Source organism: Dasypus novemcinctus, chromosome 6 (assembly GCF_030445035.2).
Source record: "Dasypus novemcinctus isolate mDasNov1 chromosome 6, mDasNov1.1.hap2, whole genome shotgun sequence".
Taxonomy (NCBI): domain Eukaryota; kingdom Metazoa; phylum Chordata; class Mammalia; order Cingulata; family Dasypodidae; genus Dasypus; species Dasypus novemcinctus.
The window spans coordinates 45063542-45084785 of NC_080678.1; the positions used below are offsets into that span (position 1 = coordinate 45063542).

The following is a 21244-nucleotide window of genomic DNA, read 5'->3' on the forward strand; positions in this document are numbered from 1 at the left end:
TGTGTTCATGGCAGATAGATCTAGAGTTTGTTGCCTTACCTGTGGGCCCTACTTTGGAGTTTGTGCTCCTGAGTGTGACAGAGTTGGACTCAGATGTGATTTCTCTACACATGGCTCTTCTGTCCCTTCTATTTGAATCTATACTTGATGTTTGAGTGTTAAGTGTATGCTCAAGAAAATTGAATCTCTGGGCTGTCCATGTGCCAACTGGGCCCTGAGCCTCAGCAGAGTTGCAACACATACTCTCCATTTCATTGGACTAACCCAGGACCACTAACAAGGAGGTGATGATGTACAACCACCACACCAAGGAATTGAAAGAGTCTACAACTGCAAGCAAGAGAGTCCCATCCATCAGCCACATGGGATCGAAGCCTCCTCTCAATTAGAGGTGGTGTGGGCATCACCAGCAAGAATGCTCAGAATTGGGGAATAAAATATGGACTACACTGGACATACTTGTATTCTACTATAGACTTATTGTGATTCTAGCAATGGAAGAAATTATATCATTAATGTGGAAACAGTAGCCACTATGAGTGCTGAAGGCAGGGAGAGGGAAAAAGAGATGTAATATCTGGGCATTTTGGGGACTTGGAATTGTCCTGAATCACATTGTAAAGACAGATACAGGCCATTATATATCATGCCATAACCTACAGAATAGAGTGGGAGAGAGTGTAAACTACAATGCAAATTATTTTCTATATTGTGGTAATACTCCAATTATGTTCCTCAATTGGAATGAATGAATCACACTAATGAAAGGGGTTGTTAATGTGGGGAAAGTGGGAGGTGTGGGGATTGGTGCATATGGGACTCCCTTAAATTTTTATGTAACAATGTAATCTAAGTATTTTTTAAATCCCTCCTTTGCAGGCTTTTGGTTGCTGTCTGCTCTCTGTGTCCATTCACTGTGTGTTCTTCTGTGTCTGTATTTATTTTTATTTATTTCCCTCCCTGCTTGAGGCTTGCTTGCTCTCTGCACTCTGTATCTATTCATTGTGTGCTCTTCTGTGTGTTTGTTTTTTTGCTTGTCTCCCTTTTTTTTTTGTTGCATCACTTTACTGAGTAGGATCTCCGTGGCACTTGTGGGCTGTTGGCACTCTGTGGCAATTGTGGGCTGGAGGTGCCTGTGAGCCAGTGGCACTCTGCAGCATGCGGGCAAGCCTGCCTTCACAAAGAGGCCCCACGATGTGAACCCAGGACATCCCACAGGGTAGATAGGAGCCCAACTGATTGAGCCACAGCTGCTTCCCAGAATATAAGTATCTTTTAAAAATAAATAAAAAATATGTTAAGAATAAAAGAAGCATACCCTAGCAATAAGGACTACCTACACAGTACTACATATTATATGATTCCATTTATATAAAATGCAAATATAAATCAGTTAATGAAGATGAAATTAGTTTAGTGGATATATGTGGCTGAAGGAGAGAAGTTAAGGAGTCTTTGCTTTTGGAGTAATGAAATTGTTCTAAATTTTTTGAGGTGATAAATGTACAACATTGTATATACAGAGACAGCCATAGATTATACACATTAGAAAGATAATGTGGTATATGACTATATCTCAATAATGCTGCTTAATAAACAAATAAATAATTGTGCAAGAATTGCCAGAAATAGTAGCTATGTACAGCAGGGGAAATAAAGAGAGATAAAGAGGTGAGGAATTTTCTTTTTGCTTGTACTTTTTGTTTTCTAGTATTATTATTATTGAAATAAAATGCTCTAGTAATGATTAAAGTACTGAATGCACAACTATGTGACTATACTAAAAGCTGTTGATGGTAAACTTTGGATGAATTGTATGCTTTATTAATATGTATCCATAAAATTGATTTGTTTCTCAAAAAATTGATGGAACCATATCAGAGGAATAGAGAATTCAATCATTAAGAGACAATTTCAGGATAAATATAAGTAATGTTAGTAATGAATTATACCCCACTGAATAAAATGTAATCCATGTGTTTTAGTTTTAGGCTTTTATATGGAAAACTTATTTAGGGTAAAATCTTACAGTTCGGAAGCTGTGAAAATGTCCAGATCAAGGCATCATCAGAGATGCTGTCTCACCAAATTGCAGCTGATGACAATCTTGGAATTCCACTATGCGTAAATCAAAATGGTGGCCCTCCAGGCTCCTTTCCTCACCAGGCTCAGCTTTGGGAAATAGGCATATGGCTTGTCTCTACCTGGATCTCCCCTCTTCAGCTTTGGCTGCTGCTGATTCAAGCCTTCTGGCTCTCTCTCAGACTCTTGGGGTTTTCCTTTCTCTGCAGTGGTAGATAATCCTGGAGTCTCTTCTCACATGGCAGGGTTAACTGGCGGCTGGTCTTTTCCTTTGTGTTTCTACTTTCAATTCTCTTCTAATAATAGGACTCCTCCAAGAGAGCAGAGACACAACCTGACTCATGCCTCAATCATATAGTCAAATCAAAGGCCCTAAATTGAACTAATGAAAGGCAATCTAATCAAAGTTCCATTAACTGAATCTAACACAATCAACAGGCCCCAAACCCACAGGAATGGAGTAATTCTGAAAACATGATTTTTCTGGGATTCCCAAAAAAGCTTCAAATTGTCACACCATGTTCCATACTGATAACATAAGTGAATGAACTGGCAACTTGTTAAATAACGGATAGTTACATCTACTTCATTTCAAAGAATCTTTCTACAAAATACTTCTTAATTATGAAGGTAAGAAGAGTAACTTTACAGTAAAGTGAACTGCTAGACACTATCTTAAAGAATAATCAAAGTGGGCAGTATGCAAAATGGAACAGTGAAATTGGTTGTCACCTAATAGGATGCAATGGGAAGAAAATCATTCCTGACAAATGTGCACAAACTGAATCTAATCATGAAGTAACATTGACAAACTAAACTGAGAGGTATTTTACAAATAAACACCCTATATTTTCAAAGTGGAAATATCAGAGAAGTCTGGAAATTTTCCAGACTGAAGTCGTGAAAGAATCAAAATAACTAGTTGCAGCATTTGATTCTGAACTGGATTCTGAAATGAAACTTAGGATACCATTGGAGTTTATCAGTGAAACAAGAATTGAGTCTGAGAATTAGACTGTCCTAATATATCAATATAAACTTCCTAAACAAATTCTTTGTGTAAACCTTTATTTATTGAACATGCTTGTAATTATTTAACTATATCAATTATATATAATTAATTAAGGCATAATTATATATATACATGTAAATGTATTCTTAAATAAAATTTATATAGAAATTCTTCAAAAAGAAATTATTTTAATTCAAATGCTAGCCAAGCTGAGGTCTACATTACTAAATGAAAGTAGAGGGCCCACACTGATATCCTCCCAACCAGCCATGGGGACAGTGATGGAAATGCTCTTCCATAGGAGAATTCCCTGAATAAGAGCTGGGGAACCTGGATTCTGAGACAAGGTTCTTAGTGATCAATTGATGATGCTCTTCCTCTCTGAGTCACCAAACATGCATTCCTAAAAGAAAGGAAGGATTATACTAGTGGATACTGGAGATCCTTTCTGTGTCTAAATTATCTATGATTCTTTCATTCTGAAAAAAGAGAAGGGGCCAAGCAAGAGCCTCAGTGAAAGAATAAGAAGCAGGGCATCAATGCCCATCTCTTGGGGAAGAAAATAATGACCCTCCAGAGAGCCATGGTGTTATTTTGCCCCCAGTAAGGGAGTGTGGTTCTTTTAGAATCTGGATCTAGGAGTTAAACAGCACAAGAACCATTCTCTTTATTGTGGGTCAAGAGGTCACTGAAACCTGGTACACAAGTTCTAAAAAGGTTACAAAACTGAACTTTTCTGACCATCTGTATTAATCAACTGGTGCTGCAATTATTAACTGAATCAATGTTTATTTTGAAAATCACTGATTAGGATGAGTCACAAAATACTGATCACACTACACACTTAGTAAGTCTTAGAGCCCCCTGTTGAACTGAACTTATGCTTGAGGAAAGCACGCAGGAGTCTGGAGACATGGTTTTCAGCCTCAAGACTACCCTCAGCAGACTCTGTGTGTGTTTGGCCAAGGCCCTGAATTGCTGAGATCCAGATTCCTAATCCTGAAAATGGGAATATTTTACCTTAGGGAAGACTACTTGAGAGAATCAAAGAAATATGGTGTGTGTGAACATTCTCTGTAAATAGACCATCTCCCTGTTAACAGGAGATATAAAACATTTTATAAATAGTAACACAGTTTTCCCATTTGTAGTAGACAATAAAATAACTGCATGTCAATTAGAACACATATGATGATATCTTCACAGAACAGGGATTTGGACACGTTTGCCCTGGGCCATAAGGTGTAATCCCAGGTATGATTCCATCCTCATGACCACTAATGTTTCTTTCTCTCAGGTCTGTGGCTTCTGCATACTCTGTTTGTTCTACTTTGAATTCTGGACTGCTTAATGAAGTCCTTACCTCCCATCACATTATTGTTTCAATAATCTCTTTTCGCTGCATGTTAATTCATTCCATTATTTCAGACAAGAACATACCAAAAAAGCAACAGAAGCACTTGTGCCTGCAAGTGCCTGGGAGGTGTGGAAGCCATAATCTCTCCAGTCTCCCCTCTCAGTTTCCTTTTCACAGGCTTTTCCCTCAGTTGTGCTGAGCACGTTCACCTCTGTAGTAACGGAGACAGGGAGAACTTCAGTCCTTTTGTCCTTTTTTTGAGCACCTATGGCTTGGAGTCAAATGAGGGAATTTTATTTAATGTGAAACCTGTAAATCGCCAACAGTCAATGGTATGTACATTCCAAGTAAGTAATGTCTTGGGGGGGTGGTGCGTGTTTTCTTTTACTAAAATTTTTCTTAAGATAACTGATGTATAAGGAATAGTGCACAGTTGTTACGGAGGCATTTTCCGAACTTGGAGTTGTCCTGAATGATACTGCAGGGACAGATGCAGGACATCATATATCCTGCCATAACCCTCTGAATGGACTGGGAGAGAGGGTAAACTACAATGTAAACTGTAATCCATGCTGTGTAGCAGTGCTCCAAAAGGTATTCATCAAATGCAACACAGCTAGGCCCAGAACATAGTTCTCCAGTGTCAGCATCCCCTTTGTTGCAGAGGATCTCCTTCCTAGTGTCCATTTCCCCTCTTTGAAGGCGTCATTTTAAGCAATGGAAAGACATGGAGGGAAAGCTGACACCACTCCTTCTCGACCCTGAGGAATTTTAGGATGGGGAAGAGAAGCGTTGAGGACCATGTTCAGGAGGAAGCCTGCTGCTTTGTGGAGGAGTGTAAAAATCCCAAGGGTGGGTGAGTCTTTACACTGTATCCCTGACCTTCCCAGAATGTCGTCTTGGAGACCTTTCAGGAGCAGCCGAATCTTTCCCACAGGTCCGGGGATCCGCCCTCAAGTGGAGGAGTGGAGTTTTAATGCAGAACACCAAGGGAGATTTTCTGTGTCTATGCTTGCGTGTGTGTGTGCATGTATATACATGGTTGTGCATATCAGAACAGCATGAAAATAAAGGTTTTTGCATCTCATGTTAACGCTCTCAGCGTTAAAGAGCCATGTTTCCCCCTTAGCTTTATGTGTGCTACCTATTCCAGAACAGTGCACCAGGGAGCAATTATCCTTGGACACAGCCTCATCATGGCCCTGCAGAGCATGAAACAAGTGGCACGTGCTTTTCCTCACTGGCATGAGTGAGGGTTTCTTCCAAGGCCCAGGCCTGCAGTTGTGCCCAGTGATGATGCTCACCATGTGACTTCCCTGTAAACTTAGGATTCTTTATATTATAAACTACCAACAGGAATTGTTTAATGTTACTGACACTTACACAACTGATTAATATATGAAATATATGCCAAAGCATCATTCTGTAAACACACAAAAATCAACCTATAATGGGCTGTGAAATGATTTACTTACCTGGATTAACAACTACTTTTAATCACACTCACCCTCTCTTGCATTGTGTAAGTTGTCCTTTTTCAGTTCTTTGCCTTCCTTTCTCCTCAACTTTACTGTTTTTTTTTGTGTTAGATTCTCATGGTAATGTTTATCCCACATCCCCAGCCTTTCTGACCTGTGAAGTCCTTGTCACTTGACTCTGAATTTCAACTAATATTCCAAATTAATTTGTTTTTCCTTCCCTGTTCCAAACGAAGTGAAAGGAAAGATTGAAAATCAGGTTTTAGCTGTGATTCCCACATACACAAAAAAATACCACAGGCTTCCAAATTAGCTTCCACGTCCCTAGCTAAGTAACCCTTTCCTAAAGCTTAGAGCCCTGGGATGTTTCTGTTCTCACCTACAAAATGTCCTGGTATTGTAGCCGCGAGCACAAGGAGTTGCTATTAGTCAACAGCTTGTCCTTTCTTCACAACACCAGATTCAAGTCACCCTTAATTATTTTGTGGATATGAATTTGTGGGCTTTTTGCATATAAAGTTATTGATCATTGATTAACATTGTTTCATTTTCAGATCCCCCACCAAAAAGAAAACTTTACTCTGCTTTAATTTTTTTCATCCCTAAAATGATGTAATTGACATTAACCGTGGTCATTTTAACCTATATTATGGCATACTGATTTCTGTTGATGGCTAATACTGAGCAAAATCCTAGAACTCGACAAAGATGGTAGCTTTGCCCAAATAAATTAAACTTGGGGTTTTGATTGCTGATGATAAACACCATAAGATCAGGATATCTTGTGTTTCTATATTGAAATGAAGAAACAGAAGCACTGCATTCATGGATTTAAACTTTTTTGCTAACCATAATTGTTATTGTAATTAGAAAAAAAATCATATTTTGCCTTCTTTTTTGGCAAAAAAGTCTTCTCACAAGTTTTTCTTATTATTATCTATTTTTTCTCATTCAAAATGAATGGTTTTAACTTATTTAACATTTGTCATTTAAAATCTTGTATTTACCCATTTTCTTTTTCCATTTCATCTCCCCTCTGTTGTCCTCTAAATGCTTTCATCAATCGCTTAGTATATTTAAAAATTGTTGAGGTCCCTAACTATCATCATCCTTGCTGCATCAATGCTTAATTGTCTATAGTTTTTGTAGACAGAGGTGATCCTGCAGTGATAATTTGAACTATTAGAAGTTTTCAAGAGTGGCCCCTTTACATTCTTTTCTTTTCCCTCAAAATTACAGGCATGTTGTGTTAGAAGGGTATAAATAAACGCAGTGACTGTAATGGGATATTTGGAGAACCATTTTAAACCAATTATGATGGAATGGTCAGTGAGGTTGAGGAGGAAAATGATGTACTGATTTTATGTATGCTGAATTTTTTACTGAATTTCTAAACAGGTAATGCTTTAGTGATTCTAAAGTTACCTTTTCTTGTTTTCCTGTTAAAGAAGAGATTCATATCTGTATTTTAATGTGTTTTAAAAATATTTCCAATTCTTTAGTGTCACCCTGTGATCCCACATTTATTTTACTTAACCTGTTCTCCCTGCAATGTGATCTGCTCCATTACTTTCCAGAATCGTTTTGACTATACAGATCAGGAATTTCGTAAATTCATGAAAAACCCAATGAAAACCTCAGGATTCTGAGCACCCCATGGAGCCAGGCGAGGCCAAGATCTTTTCTTCCGGTTAAACGATGTATTCTTTTTTCTGTGACAAATTCTACTTTCAGTAGAGATCAAATTGTCAAGTGAATGTTTGAACACCACAGTCCTGGACAAAGATTGGCAACAAACACATGGTAGAGCAAAGCAAGTTATTATTTTGCTTGCAAGAAAACAATGCCCAGAATATTACAAAATCCCGTTTTCTGAACGTATTTGACACTTCCCAAAATTAAGCCCTTGGCATTCAATGGAGACCTGAAGCCTTGGCTGATAGACTTGCATTACCAACAAAGCTTGTCCTCATAAGACTTCTATATTACTTGGCAGAAATATCCTAATTTAGAACATCAAGGAGGGAGAATACTTGGGACCATGATGCCATCAGGAAACATTAAGTAGAGGGGAGTTTGATGCCTCTGTTGGGACCCTATTGACAAAGTCACTGGGTTAGGGATTATGATATGATCCAGATTATGCAGTATGAGCTGTGCTGAGCTGGACTGTCCTGCTCTCTGCCTAAATGATAATTGTGTGATCTTAGCATAGTCACTTAAGTGCAGTGGTGCACAGCCACTTTATCTATAAAATGCAAAGTTGGTTTTTATGGTACTTTCAATGTTTTAAATACCAATTCTATATCTGAGGCTGCTAGATAGAAGTAGAAACAGTATGTACTATTTTGTGCTCTGTTTCAGGTTGCCCAAATTGCCTTATACGCCATCCTCATCTGCAAAATGTGAATTAGATTACTACATGCTTTCCTTTATTTCAAAGTATAAGAAAGAACTGATGTAAAAATGAGAAAATTGCTATAAAGCCATTTTTAGTTTCTAAAAATTATGTGTGAGTTTAGGAAATAATTACCATCATTGAATATCTGGTCAGAATTTTCTCCCTCAAATCTATCAGCACAGAAATTCATGGTAAAGATGAATTTTATTCATCATTAAAGCACCAGTTTCTAAACACAGTTAGTCTTTATCATATATGCCTTCATTAAGTGTTTTTATTTGATTTAATAAATGATTTATTTCTATTTTAGTTCTGCCAAACTTCCCCCATTCTCATAGATTATTTCCCTGCGAGTCATAAGAAATTATTTGAAAACATTGATTTTTTTTTAAAGTTAGGTTTTGAAAAAAATAAAGGAACACCAAGAATCCCTGGACCTTAGCAATCCTCAGGATTTTGTTGATTGTTTCTGATCAAAATGGAACAGGTACAGAGTTAATGACAACTCAGTTACTTGTTTGCAAGTTTATTTCCTGACCTACTGATTAATTCTCTATATACTAGGGATGTTTAAGTGATCAGACAAATAATGATAGACCAACACCTTAATGTCCCTATTGTGTGCTTGGATCTACAGGACGCCTCATGGAAGATTTTCCTGAATTGTTAAATAAAATAGAATACATGGCCCTGCTCTCTTGGGCTCTAGTAATCTATCTGAGGAGAAACAGAATGCATACTTCAGATGAAATGGAAGCAATTACAAAGACATTAAAAATGCAAACTCACCAGTTGTAAAAGAAAGATGGAAAAGATCATTGCATACTGCCTATGGGAGAATGAGATGGAAGGGTTAACCACAGTTCAAGTGCTTTCCAGTATCCCAACTTCAATTCCTGAGTGCTCCTTTTAGTCAGTTCCTTGGCCTTGGCACCTGCATTAACCCTACTATATCTATCTCTTTTATCCCGCATGGGCAGGTAAGGCCCAAACTCTTGGTCTTTAAGTTTGCTCTCTCTTCCACTTGCATAGTCCTACCCATTCTTGCTCTTGTTTCCTAGACTGTGTTTCCCAATGCCACACATCTGGAATAAAATAGCACTGGATCAAACTGAGAGAAATTCTAAGCAAGAGACCAGATTTTTAGGAAACACTGAAGGGTGTGCTAAAGCCTGAGAAGAAAAGACAGGAGAGAGGGGCCTGGAAGAGAGTCTACAAATGAAGATTATATCAATAAAAGTAACTGAAAATGTCAAAAGAGTGGTGAAAATAAAATATGACAGATAAAACTCAAATAGTCAGGAATAAATTTAACCAATGATATAAAGCATGTGTATTCAGAAAAGTGCAACCCAATGTTAACACAAATCAAAAAAGCCCTAAATAACTGGAAGAACATTCCATGCTCATAGATTGGAAGACTAAATATCATTAAGATGTCAATTCTACTCAAATTGATAAGCAGATTTAATGCAATCCCGATAAAAATTCCACCAGCATTAAAGAAAACATTGAAAACACGATCATTAAATTTATTTGGAAGGGTAAGGAGTCCTGAATAGCCAGAAACAACATAAAAAGGAAAAATGAACCCTCATCTCCAGACTTTAAATCACAATACCTACCTATAATGGTAAAAACAACATGGTACTGGTAGAAAGACAGACACAGTTGACCAATGGAATCACATTTATGGTTCAGAAACAGACCCTCACAGGTATGGTCAAGTGATATTTGAATAGCCTGTCAAACTCACACAGCTCGGGCGAAACAATCTATTCAACAAAAGGTGCTGAAAGAATTGAACATCCATAGCTGAAAGAAGGAGAGAGGACCCCTATCCCACATCTTATCCAAAAATTAACTAAAAATGGATCAAAATAAAGCTAAAACAAAACTAAAAATAAAAGCAAGAACCATAAAACTTCTAGAAGAAATTATTGGAAAATTTCTTCAAGACCTGGTAGTAGGTGGTGGATTCTTAAAGGAGATAAGAGAAGGACTGAGTGGACTATTGATGTCTAACATATATAGAAGTTTTAATTAGCTTTACTGTAAAATTGTGGAAATGTATAGAGTGGATGGAACACACAGTGAGTTACAGCTAGTTTATGAATTGGGATGTGACTGAAAATGATAGTCTAGTTATGTAAATGCCAAGTGACAGAATGCTTGAGAATAATCTAGGAACTGGATAGCACAGTAAACCAAGTGGTGGGTGAGAATTGTGTTTGATGGTACAGATGCAAGAGTGTCCTTTGTTAGCTAGAACAAATGTATATCACTACTGCAGGGTGTTGGGAATGTGGAGAAGCATGGGAAAAATACAGCTGGAGCAGCCTATGGACTGTAGTTAGCAGTAATAATATAATATTCTTGCATCTATGCAAAAGATGCATTGTGTTGATACTGAGGCAGTATGGAAAATGTGAACCAAATGTATGCTATGGACCTGAGAGTAATTAGATGATAGTATTTTATCCTTAACAAATGACACACCACATTGTGGTGTGTTGATAGAGGAGTGTTATTTGGGAATTCTGCACATGTGCATGATTGTTTTATAAGTTTACAACTTCTGTCATAAAAAATGAATTGAAAATATAATAGTAGGGTGGGTTGGGGGAAAAACACACCAAATACAAGGTAAGAACTATGATTAGTAGTAAGATTTTGACAGTGTTCTTTCATAGTTTGTAACAAGCATCTCATGACAATGCAAGGTGTTGGTGGAGGGTTGATGTATGGGACCCCTGTGTGAGGTTATGCATGTTTGCTTTGTAAGTTCACAACTTTTACTATACACTTAATTGTTTACGTATTTTCATATATAAATGATATAGAGATAGTAATAATTGGATTGGTTGGGGAAAAATACTTTGTGTAGTAGTAATACTTTGACAATGTTCCTTAATAATTAGTTTAAAAGGTTTAAAAACAGTGCAAGTTATTGGTGATAGAGTGAGATGTTGTATGTGTTTGTTTGATTTATATATGTTTGTTTTGTAAGTTCACAACTATTATACATTTATTGTATATGTATGTTTCTATATGAGTTATATGTTTCAATAAATTTAAAAATAAATAAATACATAAAAGAAACTTACAAAAATGAAAAATAGCACTGGCTCTGCCCTGTATGGTGAATTCATTCTCTGTAGTCCATTCTAGGCTGTGCTGCCATATTATTCTTACACAATTTAAATTTCATTATGAGAGTACAGGCAATATTGAGTCCCCAGTAATTCTTTAACAGAAGAAAATTGCAAACTCTTGGATTCAGGGTTATAACAACATATATAGTACAGCCCTAAATACCCTTTTCTGTCATTTATTGTTAGTCTTTAAGCAGGAGTAATCCAAGTGAATAATGACTTAAGACATAGTGGGTTCATTTATCCCACATATAAAGAGTCACTTGGGTCAGTACAAGGCCAACATGGTAGCTCTGGAGCGTCCTGAAATTGGGTATTACACATCTTGTTTACATATTTACAGATTTATATAATGTCTATCACACAAGAAAGTTATATGTAACCATTTGATGTCTGTGTCTAAGTGTACTTCTAGGTAGAAAATTAACGTTTTTAATGATGTAGGACACTTTCATACTTCCTGTAATCCTGAATTGCTTTGGCAAATGTCCGTATTTCCCCGTTTGCCTCAGTGTTTACTTCTGTCTTAGCTAAAGTCCGGGAAGAGATTGACTACGTGGTTGGCGGACACCGGAGCCCCTGTGTGCAGGACAGGAGCAGCATGCCTACGCAGATGCCGTGGTGCATGAGATCCAGAGGTACCTTTACCTCCTCCCCAGCAGTCTGCTCCTTGCAGTGACCCAGGACATTAAATTCAGAAACTACCTTATCCCCAAAGTAAGAATTGTTTCACCTACCCTGTATCTCAGTGCATTTGAAGGGCTCATACTTACCGCATGATTCCAATGCTCTCTACTCAGGGGAGATGAAGAAAGTTCAACCATCCCACCTATGACAGCTTGATGGATTTTGGATTATTTCCAGTTAGGGATTATAAAGCTTCATAACAAATTTTGATATCTGGCAGTCTGAGTGTTCCCAATTTGTTCTTCTTCTTCAGTATAGTTTTGGCCACTCTTAACTGTTTACATTTCCAAATAAATAATTATATCAACTTTTCTTTTTTTTTTTTTTTTTGATTTATTTATTTATTTCTCTCCCCTCCCCGCCGCTCCAGTTGTCTGTTCTCTGTGTCTATTTGCTGCGTCTTCTTTGTCGGCTTCTGTTGTCAGCAACACGGGAATCTGTGTTTCTTTTTGTTGAGACATCTTGCTGCATCAACTCTCAGTGTGTGTGGCACCATTCCTGGGCAGGCTGTACTTTCTTTCGTGCTGGGCGGCTCTCCTTATGGGGTGCACTCCTTGTACGTGGGTCTCCCCGACACGGGGGACACCCCTGCGTGGCAGGGCACTCCTTGCATGCATCAGTACTGCACATGGGCCAGCTCCACACGGGTCAAGGAGGCTGGGGGTTTGAACCACATACCTCCCATGTGGTAGAGGGACACTCTAACCACTGGGCCAAGTCCCCCGCCCATATCAACTTTTCAATTTCCCAAAACACTCAGCTATGAGTTTTGTTTGGGTGACATAAAATCTATAGATCAAATTGGAAAGAAATGATTTTTTTGACACATTGAATCTTTCAGTTCTTGAATATGGCATGTGCTTGCAATTTTTTTGTGATTATTTTATTATCTAAATAATGTATGTTTTCAGTGCAGTGCTTCGCATAATTTTGTTAGGCTTTTCCCTAAGTAATTAATATTATTACGTTATTATAAATTGTGTAATTATTTTAAATGACTTTCCTTTTTTTTTTTCTGGTATATGGGAATGGAATTGACTTTATTTTTTTGATGCCATATTTACTAACCTGGTTAAATTCACTTAATATTGCAAATGTTTTGTATATAAATTCATTTGGATTTCTACCTACACAATCCTGTAATCTGAATTAAGATGTGTTTTATTTCTTGTTTTCAAATTCTCATGGGTTTGATTGTATTATTGTATTATTGAGCAGGCTAGGATTTCTAGGATAGCTGTTGAAGTGAAGATAAGGAGTATTCTTCTTTTTTTGTTTTTGTTTTTGTTTTGCATCTCCAAGGAAATATATTTTTGTCACTATTCTTTATCCATTTAAGGAAGGCCCCCCTTCTCTTATTTTTGTATGTTTTTATCATTAATGGATTCATAATTTTATCAAACGGATTCTCAGAATCAGTCATATATTTTGGCCTCTATTTCCCAATACATAAACACGAACACACCTATACATATGTTCAGATATATATATGTATAGATAAATGTATATAAAGACGTCTGGATTTTATTTTCTACATTTTGTACTTATATTCATAAAACATATTGACCTGAAATTTTTCTTTATTAAATTTATCTTATCAGATTTCTGATAGATAAGCAATATTTGCCTCAAAATAGGTGGGAAATATTTCCTACCATGGTATATTTTATTACCTCTCTCCCCATTCTCTCTTGTTTTTGTGGCTACTAAGTTCAGTTTTGGGATGCCTCATACTTTTTTACTAAATGCCAAAATTACATATTTAAAATTCAGTGGCACAGATAAAGTTTGTCTTCCTCCAGAAAGGGTTCAACCGTCCTCCACTAAAATGACAGAATGATATAACATCTTCCCTCCTTCAACATTGGAAATGAACACAGTTTAAAACTGACCAAACGTGTCATCTTACCTCTGCAAGTTTCTTTCACCTCCAGAATCTTGACTCCAATTTCTGTCCTGTCAGTTTTCCAATGCCTTCTAATGCATGGTTTCTACATTTTTTCAGAATTCTAGTTGATATGCTACAAGATATTCCATCCCTCAGTTGAAGACAGGTTATACTACAATGATATGATTTAAAATAACTAAAAATTATATTTTGATGATAAAGAATGGTTTGGGGAGGAGGCAGGGAAAGATGACATCTGAGTGAGTGCACCTCATAATCTCTCCTGCAAAGAGGCGGATGAGTAGGGTTGGAGTCCTGCTGGACTGGGCTTTTTTGGGTGCTTGCAGGGCAGGAGGTGTCTGGATGTTGATTTAGTGAGATGGTGACAGAGAAGATTCTTGCAAGAGGTAGAATTTTGGGTCTCTTTCACGGAGGTCGAGGTTGTGGGTGGGACCCTTCCCACAGGGGCTGGCAGCCTGGCAGTGGAGATTCCTGAAGGCTTTGTTGGCTGGGGTGTTCCCAAGCCCTGAGCGGGTTGTTTTGGGGCTTGCAGGGAGGGAGGTGTCTGGATGTCGATTTGGTGAGACAGTGATAGAGGAGATACTTGTGAGAGGTGGAATTTTGGGTTTCTGACACGGAGGTCACAGGGTCTGGGTGGAGCCCCTTCCCCTAGGGCTGGCGGCAGGGCCATGGCAATCCCTGGGATCTTTGTTGTGTGGGGTGTTCCCAAACCCTGAGAGGGTTGTTTCAGGGGCTTGCAGGGCAGGAAGTGTCTGGATGTCGATTTGGTGAAACAGTGACAGAAGAGATTCTTGCAAGAGGTGGAACTTTCAGTTTCTGACACATAGGTCAGAAGCTGTAGGTGGAACCCCTCCTCCTAGGGCTGGCTGCCCATTTGCAGTGGTCCCTGAAATCTAAGTTGTGCTGCAGTGCTCCAAAACCCTGAGCTGGCTGTTTCAGGGTCTTGCAGGGCAGGAGGTGTCTGGATGTCGATTTGGTGAGAAAGTGATAGAAGAGATTCTTGTGAGAGGTGGAATTTTGGGTTTCTGACATGGAGGTCAGAGGTTGCGGGCAGGACCCCTCCCCCTAGGGCTGGTGCCCAGCCATGAGGATCCCTGAAGGCTGGGGTGCTCCCAGGCGGATGCGTTGTTCCCAGGTCTGTGTCCCATAAACACTGGTGGCCCTCTCTCCAGAGACTTACACACCTGGAGTCTGCAATGTCATGGACTTCCCATCCCTGAATCCACTGTGCCCTGAGGTCCATCTGAGGTCCTTGATTACCCTAGCCCTTGATGTTTGTGTTTTTTTTTTTCTCTCTCCCTCCTTGAACTTGCAGGAGTGTACCAGCTGTCTTGGGGAGAGTCTAGGAAGAAAGGAGAGGCAAATCTACTGAGAATGCCCAATTTACCTAAAAGTCCTGGGATAGGAAACTTGGTCTGGGAGAAGGTGGAGTCAGGAAATCAATTAGACCTCTCCAAGCACACCTAAGGGGGAGGTACTGTAGGAGGTGCTTTCCAAACTTCCAATAACATATTTGGGGTTTCTGGTGAGGTGTAGGTGCTCTCACTCTGGAAATAAAGAGTCATAGTCTTCTGTGTTGAGTTGGTTCAACAAGGACCTACTTGAATCTCCTACAGGACCTGTCAGGCAGCTTTACTGCTGCCCAGGGAGAGAGGGAAGTAAGGAAAGGAGAAAGGGGGAAGGTCAGATCCCTAAGTGTATTATTTAACTGCAAAGAAGATTCCTAGCCTGAAACGTTAGTTGTGGTTTTGTTTTGCTTTGTTTTGTTCTGTTTTGTTTTGTTTTGGCGTGGTGGCTAGTATTGCATTGTCTCCTGGTCTTTTCTCCCATTATATCCCCCAAGGTCCTTTTTCATTTACTTAGTTTTTTTCTCTTTTCCTCTTTCTTGATTGTTCCCCCACCATTTTCTTTGCCCCCTCTTTTCTTCTCTTTTTTTTTCTTTTCTCTCTCTTTCATCTTTTTTTAATTTTATTTTCTCTATATAATAGATGCTACAGGGACCACTCCACACTTGCTGTGTTTCCTCATCCTCCATTTCCTCTTTTCTGTGTGTATTGATTTTGGCCACCTACACTATCCCCTTTCCCCTACATCTTTCTATCCTCCATCATCTGCTGTTTCTCTTACATTCTACCTCCCTTTCTTTCCCCCCGTCTGACTTTTTATTTCTAATACCTTTGATCTGTTTTCTCTCTCTTATCCACTCTTGATATTATAGTCTTTCTTTTCTCTTTCCCTCTCTCATGAAAACACTGGCCTTTTAATTCCTACTATATTCCTCCCCATATTCAGTTGACTATCTCATTATCAGTACTCTACTTACTGCTATAACTCTACACAACTTACATGAGTCTAATATCCATTCTTCTAGATCTCACATTGTTGCTCTGTTAACATTTATTACCAATACTACTTTATACATTTTCTTTATTTCTCATTTTACTTTCCCTGGCCCTAATAGTTTCTTTCAAAGTGAACTTAGCCAGCAACAAGAAAATAGAGTAAGGAGAACAAAGTGACAAAGAGAAGACATAACATTTACACAAGAACAACAACTAATAAATCCCCAAGACTAGACAAAGAAGCTAAGGAACTGAATAAACCCATCAAGATAAAATGATGACCAGACAGCAACAAAAAACTACAAACCAAACCAATAATCAGGAAAACATGGCCAAATACAATCAACAAACTAAAAACCAGGAAGAGGAGCAGAACATTGGACAAGTAATTAAAGCTCTCAAAACATATATTAGAGACCAACTTAATGAAGTAAAGGAAGAGATTAACAATATCAAGAAAACACTTGGAGAGGAAATTGCAGACATATGCAAAAAGATAACAGATATGATGGCGATGAACACCATAGTTCAAGAAATCAAAAATACACTCTCAGCAAATAGCAGCAGATTAGAAGAGGCAGAGGAGAGAATTAGTGACAGGAAGAGAGTACATCTGAAATCAAACAGATAGTAGGACTCATCGATAAAAAGATAGAAAAAAATCCAGCTAGGACCTAGGGACCTGCATGAAAATGCAAAACGCACAAATATATGTATTATAGGCTTCCAAGAAGAAGATAAGGGAAAGAGGTCAGAAGGGGTGTTGGAGGAAATAATGACTGAAAATTTCCCAAATATACTGAGAGAGATGGATGTACATGTTCAGGAAGCACAACACACCCCAAACACCATAAATCCCAATGGGCCCACCCCAAGACATATACTTGTCAAATTATCCAATGCTCAAGACAAATAGAAAATTCTAAAAGCAGCAAGAGGAAAAAGAACAATCACATACAAGGGAGGCTCCATAAGTTTAAGTGCTGATTTCTCATCTGAAACCATGGAGGCAAGAAGGCAGTGGTATGATAGAGTCAAGGTACTAAAAGAAAAAAAATTCCAACCAAGAATACTCTACCCAGCTAAGCTAGCCTTCAAAAATGATGGAGAGTTTAAAATATTCACAGATAAAAAGAAATGAAAAGAGTAGGCCAACAAGAACCCTGCCCTTTAAGAAATACTAAAGGGAGTTCTGCAGGAAGAGAGAAAAAAACAGGAGAGGCAGACTTGGAGGAGAGTGTAAGAACAACAAAAAAATACAAAAAGAGAAGGAAAAAGCAAACAAAATATGACAAACACAAGTCCAAACAAAATATGGTTAACATAAATATTTCCATGAAAGTAATAATACTGAATGCCAATGGAATAAACTCACCCATCAAAAGATTCAGACTGGAAGATTGGATAAGGAAATATGACCCATCTATATGCTATCTACAAGAAACACATCTTAGACCCAGAGATTCATGGAGATTGAAAGTGAATGGCTGAAAAACAATTTTAAAAGCAAACAATAACCAAAAAGAGGCAGGAGTAGCTATATTAATATCAGACAAAATTGACTTTAAATGCAAAACAATTGTGAGAGGCAAAGATGGATACTACATATTAGTGAAAGGTATAATCTTTCAAGAAGAACCAACAGTCATATATATTTATGTTCCTAACAAGGGTGCCTCCAAATATGTGAGTCAAACACTGGAAAAACTAAGTGAAAGAATAGATGCCTCAATAATTATAGTGGGAGACTTTAATACACCACTATCAAATTAGGAGAGAACATCTCAAAAGAGAATCAATGAAACAAAAACTTTGAACAGTATATTAGAGGAGCTGGATCTAATAGACATATGCAGATCATTACACCTGAATACAGCAGGATATACATTTTTCTCAAGTGCACATGAATCATTCTCCAAAATAGACCATATGCTAGGCTGCAAAGAAAGGCTCAATGAATTCAGAAAGATTGAAATCCTACAAAATAATATCTCAGACCACAATGGAATGAAGCTGGAAATCTTCAAGGGCCAGAGGCCCATATTTCACACCAAGATATGGAAATTGAACAGCATACCCTTAGTAAAATGGTGGGTCAAAAAGGAAATCTCAAAGAAAAAAAAAAACTACCTTGAAACTAATGTAAATGATAGCACAACATACAAAAACTTATGGGATGCAGCAAAAGCAGTACTGAGAGGGACATTTATAGCCATAAATTCATACATCAAAAAAGAAGAAAGAGCAAAAATTGAAAAACTAACTGAACATTAGGAAAAATTAGTAAAAAAACAACAAACTAACCCCATACGAAGAAGAAAGAAAGAAATAATAAAGATAAGAGCAGAACTAAATGAAATAGAAAATAAGAAAGCACTTGAAAAGATAAACAAAACCAAGACCTGGTTTTTTGAGAAGATTGATAAAATTGACAAATCCTTAGCTAGAACATCAAAGAAAAAAAGAGAGAAGATGCAAATACACAAAATAGGAAATGAGAAAGGAGATATCACCACTGACCCCACAGAAATAAAAACTATCTTAAGTGGATACTTAGAAAAACTATATTCCAACAGAAATGACAATTCAGATGAAATGGACAAATTCCTAGAAACACATAAGCAACCTCTATTGATGAAAGAAGAAATTAATGATCTCAACAAATCAATCACAAGTAAAGAGATAGAATCGGTCATTAAAACCTCCCAACTAAAAAGAGCCCTGGGACAGATGGCTTCACAGGTGAATTACAAAACACTCTGAAAGAACTTACGCCAATCTTGCTGAAACTCTTCCAAAAATTTGAAACAGAAGGAACATTACCTAACTCATTCTATAATGCCCACATTATCCTACTGCCAAAGCCAAACACAGACACCACAAGACAGGAAAATTACAGACCAATTTCTCTAATGAACCTAGATGCAAAATCCTCAACAAAATACTTGCTAACCATATCCAACAACACATTAAACAAATAATACACCATGACCAAGTGGGATTCATTCCAGGTATGCAAGTATGGTTCAAAATGAGAAAATCAATCAATATAATACACGATATAAACAGATTAAAGAAAAAAATCACACAGTTCTATCTATAGATGCAGAAAAAGCATTTGACAAAATACAGCATCCCTTCTTGATAAAAACACTGCAAAAGATTGGAGTACAAGGAAATTTTCTGACTATAATAGAGTATATATGAAAAACCCATAGCCAACATCATTTACAATGGTGAAATTCTAAAATCCTTCCCTCTATGATCAGAAACAAGACAAAGATGCCCACTATTACCTCTTCTATTTAACATTGTCTTAGAAGTACTTGCTTGAGCCCTGAGGCAAGAACCAGATATAAAAGGCATTCAAACTGGAAAGGAAGAAGTCAAAATTTCATTATTTGCTGATGACATGATCCTATACATAGAAAACCCTAAGAAGTCTACAACAAAGCTTCTAGAACTTATAAATGAGTTTAGTTAACTTGCAGGTTATAAGGTCAATGTGCAAAAATCAGTAACATTTCTGTACACCAATAATGAGCAGGCTCAGGAGGAAATCAAGAAACAAATACTTTTTACAATAGTAAATAAAAAAATCAAATACCTAGGAATAAATTTCATTAAAGATGCAAAAAACTTATACACAGAGAGCTACACAACACTGTTCAAGGAAATCAAAGAAGAACTAAATAAATGGAAGAATATTCCCTTTTCATGGATAGGAAGACTAAATATTATTAAGATGTCTATCTTACCCAAACAGATCTACACATTCAATGCAATCCCAATAAAAATCAACACAGCATTCTTTAAGGAACCAGAAATACTAGCTATGAAATTTATCTGGAAAGGAAAGAGGCCCTGAATAGCCAAAGGCATGTTGTAAAAGAAAAACGAAATTGGAGGAATCACACTACTTGACTTCAAAACATACTACAAAGCTACAGTAGTGAAAACAGCATGGTATTGGCACAAGGAGAGACACACAGTCCAAAGAAACTGAATTGAGAGTTCTGATATAGATCCTCATTTATATAGTCAAATAATATTCAATAAAGCCACCAAACCCTCTCAATGGGAGAGAATGGCCTGTTTAACAAAAGGTGCCTGGAGAACTGGATATCCTTATGTAAAAGAATGAAAGAGGATTACCATTTCACACCTTATACAAAAATCAACTCAAGATGAATCAATGACCTAAATATAAGTGCCAAGACCATAAAGACTTTGGAAAGCAGTGTAGGGAAGTATATACAAGACCTTGTAATAGGAAATGGCTTCATGAACTTCACACCAAAAGCACAAGCAGCAAAAGAACAAATAGATAAATGGGACTTCCTCAAAATTAAAGTCTTCTGCACCTCAAAGGAGTTTGTCAAGAAAGTGAAAAGAGCCTACACAATGACAGAAAATATTTGGTAACCATATATCTGACAGGAGACTTATAACCTGCATATATAAAGAATTCCTGTATCTTGAAAATAAAAAGATAAACAACCCATTTTTAAAATGGGAAAAGGATTTAAACAGACACCTCTCCAAAGAAGAAATAGAAATGGCTAAAAAGCACATGAAAAAATGCTCCAAATCTCTAACTGTCAGGGAAATGCAAATCAAAACTACAATGAGCTACCATCTTACTCCCATAAGATTGGCAGCTATGAAAAAAACAGAAGACTACAAATGCTGGAGAGGATGTGGAGGAATGGGAACACTCATCCACTGCTGGTGGGAATGCAGAAGGATCCAGCCATTCTGGAGGACAGTTTGGCATTTTCTCAAAAAACTAGCCATACATTTGCCATATGACCCAGCAAT

The 21244-nt window shown here is 37.6% G+C and overlaps 1 pseudogene; it reads left to right on the plus strand.

Annotated features, from left to right (window-relative positions):
* Positions 1–5227: 5227 nt before the first annotated feature.
* LOC101437958 (cytochrome P450 2C42-like) overlaps positions 5228–21244 on the plus strand; it is an 85832-nt pseudogene continuing 69815 nt past the window's right edge.